Genomic DNA, 13405 nt, shown 5'->3' with positions numbered 1-13405 from the left:
CCAGCGATAGAGACGTCCTACCTGCTTCAGTGGTAAAATCCCATTCAGGTCTTTCAAGAGGGCAAGCCGCATCAATTTCATTGGGCAGCTGGACGCGCTGTTTCTCCTCCGAGGTTAAGAGGACCTGCCGAGGTGGCGGGGGCCGCTTCTGCCTCTGGCAGGGGCAGCAGCGGTGCCGGATATGGCGGGGGCTCCTCAGTCAATTCTCCCGGGGGGGAGTAAGGGAGTGCGCGGCGGGCGGTTAGAGGGGGAAAGGAAGGGGGGGCCCTTGGGGTGTCTTTTACCTGAAATATAGTTTGGGGGTTAAAGGTATCATCCCGCGGCCAGCCCATATCAAAGGCTGGCCATTCTGAGGAACAAAGAGTAATCCATTTGCGTTTATGCACATCAACTACAAAACAAAGACCGAACAACACAGAACAGGCTTTCGCAGCGCGGTTTCGACAGAGAGTCGAAAGTAAAACTCCAGAAAACAAATGAGCCCACTGAGGCTCCAAGCGCTAAGGCATCTACCCTAGCCAGAAAACAAATGAGCTCACTGAGGCTCCAAACGCTGCCAGGACGTCTCCTGGAGCCGCGGCCGGGAGTTCCTCCTCAGAGCCGCCAAATACTAGTGTACTCAGCTGGGTACTGCAAACGCAGGCGCAGTTCATAAGACGGATTCAGACAGACAAGACGAGACAAGACAGCGGATCCGCACAACGCTTACCTCCCAGACGTGGGTCGGTGGTCCCTGGGCAGGTCTCAATCCCGGACCGAGCCCCCAAATGAAAGACCTCAGAAGGGGTACTTTCGTAGAAGGAGACCCGCACCCAGGAATCAGCGAAACCACGAACTTTGGATGCAAAAGCAAGAGGCTTTATTAGTAGCGCTGGTACCCGGAGGCTTAGCTTTTGTTAGACTAAGCCCCGAGCCAAGGGAGAGGGGTCCTTATATAGCTAAAAAGCACAGTGCAGAAGCGAAAAGCATAGTTACAGGGATTCTATTGGACAATTTAATGAGGTACAGAGTTATTTTAGGTCAGTATATTCTCAAGGTCTGCACCTGGTACAACAGACCCAATTCCCCCCTCCGTGTCCAGATGGCTGACTTTGGGACGGAGGTTCCCCATCGGGCGGGGGGCGCGGGGGCAGGGGGGGGCGTCCTCTCCCTGCTCGGCCCCAGCCCCGGGGCGAGGCGCCAGGCAGGCGGGCTTGGGTCTCGGGCCCTGCCTGGGTGAACCGGCTTGGGAGGGAGCCAGCCGCCAGGTGTGTGGGTGCGAGCGCGTACAGGAGTGTCACCGAGAGAGAACCAGCCAGGGGGCGGGGTCTTTCACAACGAGGGATGCATAAATGAATGGGCCACATAAAAGGAAAAACACGTAATACTTCAGCAGCAGAAACATCCCCACCAACTTGATATCTAACCTAGGTCATGCATCGGGGTTGACAGGCAGGGAACTCCCAGCTGACCCCAGGGCTTCAGTGCAGCACAGTTCGCACGCTTGATGTGGTCCTCTCAATAGTCATTCATTTCATTCTTGATCTATCCCGGGCCTCACCTTGAATAGGTGGCTAGGCTCTTGTACTTCCGGTAGCTCTTCCACTGGCTCCATTAATGCCTTCCCTCACCACCTGCAGCTGCATCAGCTCTCTGCCTCATCCTTCAATGGAGCCTCTTTGAACTCAGCTATTCCATGTGACTAAATGTGTGACTTCAGAATTAACATCGGCAATTAAGATTAGAATAAAGGAAGCTGTGATTGCCAGTGGCCACACTATCAAAGGAAAAGTGGGCTGGTGCAGTAAATTACAGCAGACGCTGTGACGCTTGTAAAGGCACTGCTAGTCCATAAATCCTGATGTTGTGGAAAAGCACCAAGTGTCAACAAGTGAGACTGTAACCTGATGGAAACGGGTATTATTGCCGTTCGTCGTGGACGGGGCTAGTTTTGCCACATTATGTTCATTTAGATCTCTGAAGGAAACGTTACTTCTCTCAAAAACTGAAAATACCGAGTTAAAAATATTTATTTATTTATTTGTTTGTTTGTTTCTTTGTTGTTGTTTTTTTCCAAACAGGGTTTTTCTGTGTAGACCTAGTTGTCCTGGGACTAGCTCTTATAGACCAGGCTGGCCTCGAACTCACAGAGATCCACCTGCCTCTGCCTCCCCAGTGCTGGGATTAAAGGTGTCACCACCACCGCAGGAGTAAAATTCTAAATAAGGTTTCAGAAGTTTGAAATGGTACTGAGTTTTAGTTAGACAGGCAGATAGAGTTTTTTGTGAGTGTGGTTAATAACACTGTTATTTACTGTGTGTGAGAACAGACCACAAGATACACAACAAAACCTACTTAAGAGTTTTATTAGTAAGGACTAGGAAGAAGGGGTGTGCACAGGCCTGTCTAGAAGAAACATGGAGAGAGAGGAAGTGGGTTGGGCGTGTCTGCTTTTAAAAGTCACTTAGCACATGCATATGGGGTCTTATGTAGCCAGCCACACTGCTTGTGAGCATAAGGCCCTAGGATGACTAGGCTTTTGCTTAAATGCTGATAGGCCATGGTCAACTAACCCTGGAAATGCTAATACCTGGGATGACTGGATATTTTGCCTGAATTCTGATGGCCACATGGGCCATGACAACAAACACTATGGGTATAGTACAGTCTTTGAGCCCTTACTTAGCAAGTATGAGGTTGAGGGTTTGATCCCCAGCTCTATCACAAAGTGTTGTAATATATATTACAAATTGCTAAAAGAGCAAATTTTTACATGTTCCTACCATGATGAAATATGAATATGAGGTAATATTTCTATGAATTAGTCTGATTTAACTATTCTACAGTGTAAAACATGCACCAAGACATCACCACATAACTTACAAGTTGTCCACAAAGAAACACAACTCTCACCTTCTTGTACCCAAATTCTGAACCCCAAATCACCAAGACACCTGATCAGATGCAAAAGCAACGAGTCTTTAATTAATTAACGAGTTAACTGTATTAACTCAGGTCCTCTGTCTGCCCAACACAGTGGGTGGAAGGAGAAGGACCCAAAGGGACTGTGGGGCAGGGAATTTATTGGGGTGGAGCAAGGGGAGTGTCTGGGGTCCGCAATAGTCTCAGCATTGGTGCACATCTGAGCTTGGGCAACCTGTCCTGTGTTGATTGGCCAGCTGCAGCTGCAGGTAGGTTGCTATGCTCCGTACTCCACATCCAGAGCCTGTCAGCTAACCTCTGATTGGTTCCTAGCCACATGGAGGTTATCTGGCTTCCTTGTGACTAGAAGGTCGGGAGCTCAGCACATGTTGCAGAGTCAGGGGCCTTTGTCTTTCTGGGTCTTCTCTGCAGCCTGTAATGGCTGCCGAAGCAGGGGGCTGGTTGAGGGTCTGGTCCCTTCAGTATCAAAATAATGGATGGGAACCACTACAATGAACAAATATGTGGTGAAGAAATGGGAGAGAAAGAGAAGTGGAGCAGTTCATGTGTCATGGACAGAGGTGGAACTGGAGACCCAACAGCCGTGAGGAGCAGGCTGACATGAGTGGCCTGTGTTGCCACCAAGGGCCATGTCTGGGTCTGTGGCCCTACCAAAGTCAGGGTCTGTGTTGATGTCTACGGCTCATGTTACTACTACCAAAGGCCATGCCAATGCTGGAGGTCTGAACTGCTTCCTTAAGCCATGTTGATGCCCAAGGGCACTGCTGAGTAGGCCCCATTGGCCACCAAGGAGAAGCTGACCCTGCCTTCGAGGCCAGAATGGAGTAGCTGGTGGTGACATGGACACAGGAGAGCTGGCCCTGATGATGGGTCCAGGAGAGTTGATTCCAGTGTGCAGGGGAGACAGGGGTGTGGGCGCGCTGGTCCTGCCCCTAACCTGAGGAGGAGGTTCCAGCAGAGACCTGGATTAACCAACTCAGCTACAACCCAGGCCCACATCCAGAGGTTTGTGTTGGCACTCCCCAACATCTACCCCATCTACAACCTGCTAGACTCTGTGAAGGACTGGTCCTGCAGAACCATAGTATCAGGTTTAGGGTCCATCTCATGGAGCAGGCCTTAAGTCTAATCAGATATTGGTTTGTTACTTCCACAAGCTTTGTGCCAAGCATTGCCCTAGCATATCTTGCGGGAAGTACACTATAGGTAAAGGTTTTTGTGGCTGGCTTGCTGTTTCTCTTTCAGAAGGGCACAGAGTACTCTCGTGTACCAAAGACACTAGCCCATAAGGGTGAAGGCTGTACACAGGCAGCAGCTCAGCTTCTCCGTGTTGAATGAGTTGGTTATGTGCTGCCTTCAGCAATGGAGCCTTGCTGTCAGTTTGTGGAGAGTAACCTATGGTCTTGGCAGCAGCCTGGGCTGTTTGTGGGTTCCCATGGGATGCCTTTGGCCAATGTCTTAATTAGATGTAACCCAATCCAAGGAGTGGAAGCTTTGTTTGGTGACAAGAGATGTCCAGTTGGGACTCTGTCTCCCCCATTATTTGGCAATTTCACTTAGATAGCCTTTTTATGTGTCTATATTTTAGGAAGTTGCTACTGTATTAGTTTTTCATCCTGTCCCTTAAATGGCCCTTGATTTTAGCTGTCTCTCCTTGTATTCCTCTCCTTTTCCCTCCCAGCTACACCCCCATCCATCCATATCTTTCTATTCTATTTCCCTTTCCTAATGAGATCTTTCTGTGCCCTTTAGTCCCTTACTCTATACCTAACCTCTGAGGGTTTTCTTAATTAAATAATTTGAAATGGAAAGACCCACTTTTAATCCAGGTCTGCTGAGGTAGTAAGATCCACCTTTCATCTGGGCTACACCTTCTGGCAGCAACCTGCACAAAAGATGTAGAAGAACGGAGCTTTTGCGCTTTGCCTACTTGTCTTCACTCTCACTGGCAAGTCCATTCCTTCACTGGCATTAGAGACAACTTCTTTGGGATTCTGGTATGTACTTAAGACCAGCTGAGACATCTAGCCTTGTGGAATGAGCTACTGGCTAGATCCTTGGTAGACAGCCATTGTTGAAGTATCTGGACTATAGCCTGTAAGCTATTCTAATAAATTCCCTTTAGATATATGTATATATAACATATTTTTCATATATATACATATGAAAGTATATATATGCATATATATGTATATTCATTCTGTAAGTTCTGTTCCTTTAGAGAACCCTGACTAATACACTAATACACTCTGCTATTCTGCTTTTCTCCACTCCCAAGAGATAGCCATAGCCATGTCCATTCTGCCTCTTTTTCCCTCTGCTCTGGACTTTTTCAGATGCCTCTGGATGTTCTCTTTCTTTAGCCACAATAAAAACCTTCCTCCTAATCATGGAGTGGCTGTCTCGGTGGTTACCTTACTGTGCCCTCACATACAATGAGAGATCTCTAAGGTTATTAAGAATAAGGCAACATAAGATCTGGACACAGAAACCATGCCCATGTTTTAAAGGCCAATTGCAGGGAGCCCACTACAGCTAGGAGATTGCTCAGAGGTAAGCCAGAGATGCCTAAGTTTGGATCCCCGAAATCCACACAAAAGAAAAGCCAGACACACACCTATGATCCAAGCATAGCAGTGAACAAGAAATCAAGGTGGAGAGTGAAGATCTTCAACAAAGGTTGTCCTATGACCTCCACACTGTGGCAAAAGTGTGTCCATACATACAAACCAACACATATATATGTTAGCATCCAGGACCTGGCAGCATGTGTCACCTCTGCACTCATAGCAAGCAGTACCCTGGCTCTGAACAGAGATGCAAAGGTCCCTTTAAGAGACAAGTTCCTCCCACTCCTGTTCTCTCTTTCTGCTGTTCCTCTGAAGAGGCAGATGAGTCTTTATCTGTCTCTCCCTTTCTCTCTCCCCTCACTCCCTTTCCTTCCTATACTCCCTTCCCTTCCCCCAATAAAAATTCCCACATAGGCTTTGCCTGCATGGTGTATTTGTCTCTCACCCACCACGGGGTTCCTTGGACTCAGCCCACCCACCTAGGTCCCTCTTGCCATATCATAACAATACTCACACACAAAGATTAAACAGAAGCGTCTAATGGTTTTGCAATAAAAGATTCACCATGAACCCAAGGATTGGAATGAATGCATTAAAAATGTCCATAACGAAAAGTACTCTTCATTAAGGCATGGATTCTAATAGAAAACTGAAAAAGGAACTGCTTTTCTAGGGTGAAATGGGTGTTGCAAGTTCATATGGTGAACGGGTAGGAAAAGATGGGAGAGTGTGGAGAAAAAGGGGACTATTTGTAGTACAATTTGAAAATACTCAGCAGTAAATGGCACCACAGAGGTTGGCATATATTACTTCAATGTACCCCCATTTTATTCCAAAAAAAAATACTAAAGGTACTGACTTGAAAATTTTTCTGAATCTCACTAAAGCACAAGTCCCTAATTGTGTCTGCCACACAGGGGTGGGGACTTCCTTCCTAGTGGACAAAGCCAGATTTAAAGATGTGGCCAAGCCAGGCAGCATTCAAAGGCAGGAGGGTGGTGCTGATTCCTCAAGTCCTTCGGCAGGGAGACACTTTGATCAACAGCAAGTGCCAAGGGGGTGACATTCTAGTGTTGGCCAGCAGAGAGGAAGTTAGTTTTCAGTTTGTACCACTGGGAGAATGGAAGGTTAAAACCCAAGGGCTTCTCATGTGAGATATGATGGGTCCCTTTCTGCAATTGGGGGAGAAAAGAAATAAAAGTACTTATAAATATTTTGTGTTATTTAGAACCAATAGTAACAAGTCTATGCACAAATTGCTTCCTTCTGAGCTGGCCACTTAAAATGAAATTTTAGATGAAATAAGTGTGTTCAGTCTATTACACAGGGTCCCTATGAAGACTCTGTTTTGAGGGAACACTGATGGCCAGATATTCTAAAAGTGAAAAAGAAAATGGATATTCAAATAATTTAGGTACAGCCATATACTTGAAATCAATGGCTGGGGCCAGCTAACAGTGAGCAAAACTTTGTTTTTAAACTTTGCTTTGTTTTGGCAATGCTTGGGATCAAATCCAGGACCTCTTACATCCTAGAAAATTGCTGTGCCACTGAGCCACATCACACTCTCATCCCTTTATTTATTTATTTATTTATTTATTTATTTATAGATTTATTTATTTATTTATTATGTATACATTCTGCCTCCATATATTCCTGCACTCCAGAAGAGAGCACCATATCTCATTACAGATGGTTGTGAGCTACCATGTAGTTGTTGGGAATTGAACTAAGGACCTCTGGAAGAACAGCCAGTGCTCTTAACCTCTGAGCCATCTCTCCAGCCCTCATCCCTTTAAATATTTGATTCACTCAATAAGCTTAGCTGGTAAGTACCAAGACCTGAGACTTAGAGGACACATCTTTTGTTGTTGTTGTTGTTGTTGTTATTGTTATTGAATGTGTATGCTACTATCATTCTCATACATGGGAAATCATTAACTTTCTTTACCTCAGGATTTGTAAGTTTATTGAGTATGGTTTAAAAATCTTTAAAATCCATGACAAAAAGTTAGCTTAAAACTTGTAACAAAAGGTTGATAGTTTAAAGATCTATACATAGATGATCTTAATTTGCTATAGCATGCTTGTATGTAACTTGAATTCAGCTTTTGTTTAGAAAAAGAGACCTGCTATAGCATACTGTATATATAACTCAGATCCAATTCTTGTTTAGGAAAATAGATTAAAAAAAGAAAAATGGATGTGTTTCTGATGGGCTTGCCTTGGTATAAATAGCAACCATGTGGCTTGTCACAGTCTTGACTGATGACCTCACCAGAGTGAAAGCAACCATGCAGCTGTCAGCTATCTTTAACTGAGTTAAAGAGACTATGTGCTATTTAATTTCACCACCATCCTAAGATGGTCATGTGGTGTAAACCAGCTAAGGGGCAGCACCCATAACATGTCTTAGTCCTACTGGCCCTATTCTTATCAATATATCTCCTTTGTAAACCATGGAGGCAACAGCATGTGGTCACCAAGATAATTTGGGATTAGGATGGATTTTGTCTGATGATTTTTGTCCTGAGAGTAAAACATTTTAGACAAGAAACAACATATGTTTGATGAATGATGTATGTTTAAGTTTCATAAGTTCTTAAAGTTATAAAAGTTTACTCAGGTTAACAGAAACTGACTTAGAGATGCATGTATAACCATTTTTGTCTTTCCTGGGTTGAGGACCAGGCTTCTAGAAAATTTTAGATAATAAGCAACATATGTTTGTTTGTTTGATAAGTAAAGTTTGTATATTACTAAGGTCTATTCGGGATATTAAAAACTGACTTGAACATATATGTCTAACCTCTTTGTATTTGCCAGCTTTGTTAAGATTTGACTATTTTCTGAGTCATACAAGAAACTGTGACATTCTATACAGGTACATTGTAAAATCTCAGTAAAGTAAGATTCACAGTCTTTCTGTGGACTGTATTAATGGTTTTGTAAAATTTCCAGTCTCTCTATGGGGTGTATTTATGGTTTAAAGGATTTTCAATTAAATCTTCAATCTAAATTGATAAGGTTCAAACTTAACAGGCTTTAACTTTTAAGACTAACAAACCATAAAATCCTACTCTTATGAAAACTACTAACTTGTAAGCTGTTAAAGATAATTGAAACATGCAAGTTAATGGTCAGTCATCTTATAAATGATAAAATTCTTCAATGTTTTCAAAACGTTGTTTATGGTCATATTCAGCACAAATGTAATTAATTCATTTACAGGGACAAACTGTAAAACAACAAAACCATGTAAAGTCAGATGTGCTTAATAGATTAGATGATGCCCCTGAAACTCCTCAGAGATCTGCTGAATATGGAATTTAAAGTGTTTAATGAAAAAAGCTTCTGGTGATAGACAAAAATGCCAGATCCTAGAAGCAGCCTTATGGTCTCCTTCCAAAGAAGATAATAGGGCACAAACAAACTCTACTGGGTGCTTGCTTCAAATGCAGCAAAACCAGCCACTGGATGAAGACCTGCCCTTCACCTCACCTGCTACCAGGACCTTCTCTGAATTGTGGACAAGCAGGACACTGGAAAATTGACTGCCCCTCATTGCCTCACCAAGATGGGTCAGTCTCTCAAGTTCCTCATTTACAGGAAAATCCCTGACTTCTGGGTCTAGCAACAAAGACTTAACACTGTCCTGTGTGACAGCCAAAGACTGACAACTTCTGCTCCCAACAAGGTTGAGATTACCCATGGAGGAGCCTAGGGTAACCTTCCAGGTGGCACGTGAGTCTCTGTCTTTTAGATTATACTTCCTGCTCATTTTTTTTTTTCTGAGATCTCTGATGGTGACTGATGACTAGCTGTTGCTTTATCAGCTTAGCAACAACAAGCAAACCAGCTCCTCACCGTAAGACTGTAGCTTCCAGGTCAGTCCATTTCATGTGTAACAACTAGGCCTTGCCTTTTCTAGAACTACTAGGTCTCCTGCTGAAAAATGCGAACTCACAGACAGGTTTAAACTCACACAACAGTTTCAGTGTAGAAAACAAACCCAAGCTGTCATGCTGCTATTACTAACCAAAAATTTACTTTCTACTGTTCCTTTATTTAAAAGAACTTGCTTTGCAGTGACCACTCTCAGTATCACCTATGTCTTGTGGAAAATGATTGGATGAAAATAAAAAGGGTTTAAAGTTAATGAAAGTTGTGAGGGTCTAAGGAAGTGATTTAAGGTGTGTGAATGCATATTGTGAAGGCCTGAGGAAGTGACTTAAGGTATGTGAAATGATACTTAAAGATGATACCTACTGTTAAGACTAATGAAGTTTAGAGTTTTAACATACTAATCAGTGGAGCTCTGATAAGCTGTTAATCTGGACTTGGTAAAGCAGTGGCTACCATTATCATAGTCACAGACTTAAAAGTTTAAATTTCCTTTGGACCTGACAACAGGGATGAGAAGCAAGCAGGGTCTGGGACAGGGTGTTTATTTAGGGATGGTGCTGGCAAGTATGTCCTGTGACAGCTTCATCTCTGTTCCAGGTTTGTCTTGTCACCTCCTGAACTTCAGCTAACTTTCCACTGTTTCCTTTTTTTTTTTTCTTTCTTTCTGAGAGCTACTTGTGCTTGACTTCTGTGGTCTCATATCTTTCTTAATACTTTTTTTTTTTTTTGCCATTGCCCAGAATTCTCCAGGTTGTGATGAGTTAATTCTTGTGTTCCATATTGTGCAGCAGTCCTCTAGACCTCTCCTACAGACTGCTCCTGACAACTTGAAGGCCACACGTCTCCTGGCATTTGGCCTTGATGGCACCCCCACCCAATCTCCTTGATGAGACCACTAAGTTCTCCTATTTAGATTCCTAGTTACGTGAAAAACTCTCCCCAGAAAAATGTCTTTAAAAGGTTCTGTTATTCACACCCATTGAGGATAAGACCACTACCACAGTTTAGAGCCAAATTTGAATCGAGTTTTAATTAAATACTGTCCAGGTGGATGGGCTCTGGGCAGGTCCATACCCAGATTCCCAGGAAATGGCCCCAACTCACAGTTTTTAAGGGTTTAAGTTATTTCCCATCAGGTCCAATCAGGGCAAGCATACATCTTGACATTTTTCCTGCCTATGTCCCGCCAGCCTATAACCAATCAGGGATATATTCCTGCCTGTATACCTCCTACCCACATGTGATCAAGCACATCTGGTGCAGATGGGTCAAGGAAACTTGTTTAGGGGAGTGAAAACACGTGGCTTGTTATCTCTCACAAATAATAGCCTTCTGCATTTCAGGAACTATCTGTCCTTGGGCCAAGGGGATTGCAGATCAGAGGCATTTTTGTTTCATGGATCGCTTAGACATAATAATTAAAACTTAAAATATAACTTTGGCTCTCACAGTACCTCAGTTCACTCAGGCAAAATCTATAAGCATGAGACATCTAGACAAGTGCCTGAAAAGAGTTTACACCTATATTTAACGCACTGTCCACATTGCCAACTTAGTGATAAATGAGGAATGTACATGATCCTAAGTCAATTCTATAGATGTGTGGGGGATCTTAATCTATGTAAGTTAAGGAAAACCTACAACGTTCTGTGATGCTGTTATTTCATTGATTCCCACATGCCCACATTGCTTTCATCAACACCTTGGTACCAAATCAGATAGTTAATAGCTTAAATTTTATAAGCTATCTGAAAAAAAAATGCAGCTTACTTATTTGAGGCATTGAATTTCACTCTCCTCCATAAAATGGCCCTTAGGTGTTTTACTCTAGATTTAGCCTTTTTCTTCCAATGCAAGGTTGTTGTAATCTATATTGGCCATGAAATGGAACCCAAAGATTTCTTAAATTTCTGTAAGTTTTGCTGCTAAACAGTCACAGCATTGTGAAAATCAAGTGGGCAATATAAGCAGATCTCAAACACAAGCAGACATTTTCATACATATTCCTGGTACTGGATGTTTAAAAGAGGCATAATTCATAAACTATTTTTTCAGATCTTCTAAGTGTTTTGACTCACTCTGTCAACTAGGTAAAAATGCTTGTTTTTTGAAAGAAAACGGCCCCCAAAGGGAGTGGCACTATTAGGAGGTATGGCCTTGTTAGAGTAGGTATTGTCTTGTTGGAAGAGGTGTGTCACTGTGGGGGTGGGCTTTGAGGTCTCCTATGCTTAAGCTATGCCCAGTGTTACAGACAGTTGTCCACTTCCCATTGCCTGCAAGATGTAGAACTCTTGGCTACCTGTCCAGCACCATGTTTGCCTGCACGCTGCCATGTCCCACCATGATGGTGATGGACTAAAGCTCTGAAACTGTAATGTTTTCCTTTTATAAGAGTTGCCATAGTCATGGTGTCCCTTCATAGCAGTAGAAACCCTAAGGCAATGCTCATCTATTTAAAGTCTTCCATCTCTCTGATACGTATTTCTCTATATATATGGTCTTGGGGTATTTGTTTTGTATATGCCACATTTCCAAGATGCCCATGGAGGCCAGAAGATGGTGTCAGATTCCCTAACACAGGAGTTATCAAGAAGTTGTGAGCTGCCTGAACTGCGTGCTGGGAACAGAACCTGGGCCCTCTAGAAGAAACACTGAGAAAGCCTTCATCTTTGCTGATGTTCCTAATCTTCACAATCTCCAGGCAACCTGGCTCCTTGGGTGCTGCATGATCTTGATTGTCCAGATCAGGGTGGATTTTGTTGTTGCTTGAGACAGGGTTTCACATAGTGCAGGCTAGCCTCAAACTCTGTATCAAAGGATCACTGTGAACTTTGAATCCCTGTCTCAATTCCCTGAATGCTGGAATTACAGGTGGGATGCTAGGATGGAACCTAAGTCATGCCTATTAAACAAGCACTCAATTGAGCTACATCTCCAGACTGGAATCAACTATATTTATTTTGTGCATGGTGCATGAGTAGGGGTTTCTAACTGTTCACACATGTATGTGGGCCAGAGGCTAATTTCAGGAGGCTTCCTCAGTCACTATCCACTTTGGTTTCGGAACTGTCTTTTGATGAACATGGAGATCACATTCAGCTAGTCTGATGGTCAACAAGACCCTTTGGTCCTCCTGTCTCTGCCTTCTCAGAACTGGGATTACAAGCACTAGCCACTGCCCATGGCTTTTAAGTGGGTGTAGAGGCTCCAAACTCAGTTCCTCATGCTTGTTTGGCTATATCCTCCAGCCCCATGAATCAGTTATTTTTTGAGAATCTATTTTTTTAAGATTTATTTATTTATTATGTACACAGTGTTCTGCCTGCATGTATGTCTGCAAGCCAGAAGAGGTTGTGAGCCACCATGTAGTTGCTGGGAACTGAACTCAGGACCTTTGGAAGAGCAGGCAGTGCTCTTAACCACTGAGCCATCTTTCCAGCCTGAATCAGTTTTTTAAAAGAGAATATTATAGGGTCAAGGGCTCTATTTCTTTAGTATGATGGTATGATAATGCGTTGAATAATTCAGAAGCCTATCTGACATGCTAACTCATACACCCTCAGAGGCCTGAACCATTTAAAAGTACATTTTAAGTATAATAGAATATACGTTTAGATGGGGCTGGAGCATTAGCTGCTCTTCAAGAGGACCCAGGTTTGATTCCCAGCACCTACACAGTGGCTTACAACTATCTGTCATTCCAGTTTCAGAGAACCCAATGCCCTTTTCTGGCCTCCAAGATATATGCATGTAACACAATACATATACATATAAAATAATAGTAATAAAAGTAAGTATAGATGAACATATAGATGCTTCCTAATTTGGAAACAGATTGAAGAAAACATTTATCTAGGGCTATGATATGTACGTTTGCATTAAGGAGAAGGTAAGATTTGTTTATCCAAACTTCCTACAAAATCCCTACAACATGGTGAATGGGTGTGTGGCTCCATGGAAAAGCATTTGCTGAACAGGTTCTCAGCCCTGAGCTTCATTCCACCACT

Source organism: Cricetulus griseus (genome assembly GCF_003668045.3).
Source record: "Cricetulus griseus strain 17A/GY chromosome 1 unlocalized genomic scaffold, alternate assembly CriGri-PICRH-1.0 chr1_0, whole genome shotgun sequence".
NCBI classification, from domain to species: Eukaryota; Metazoa; Chordata; class Mammalia; order Rodentia; family Cricetidae; genus Cricetulus; species Cricetulus griseus.
Note: the sequence above shows the minus strand (reverse complement) of the source record.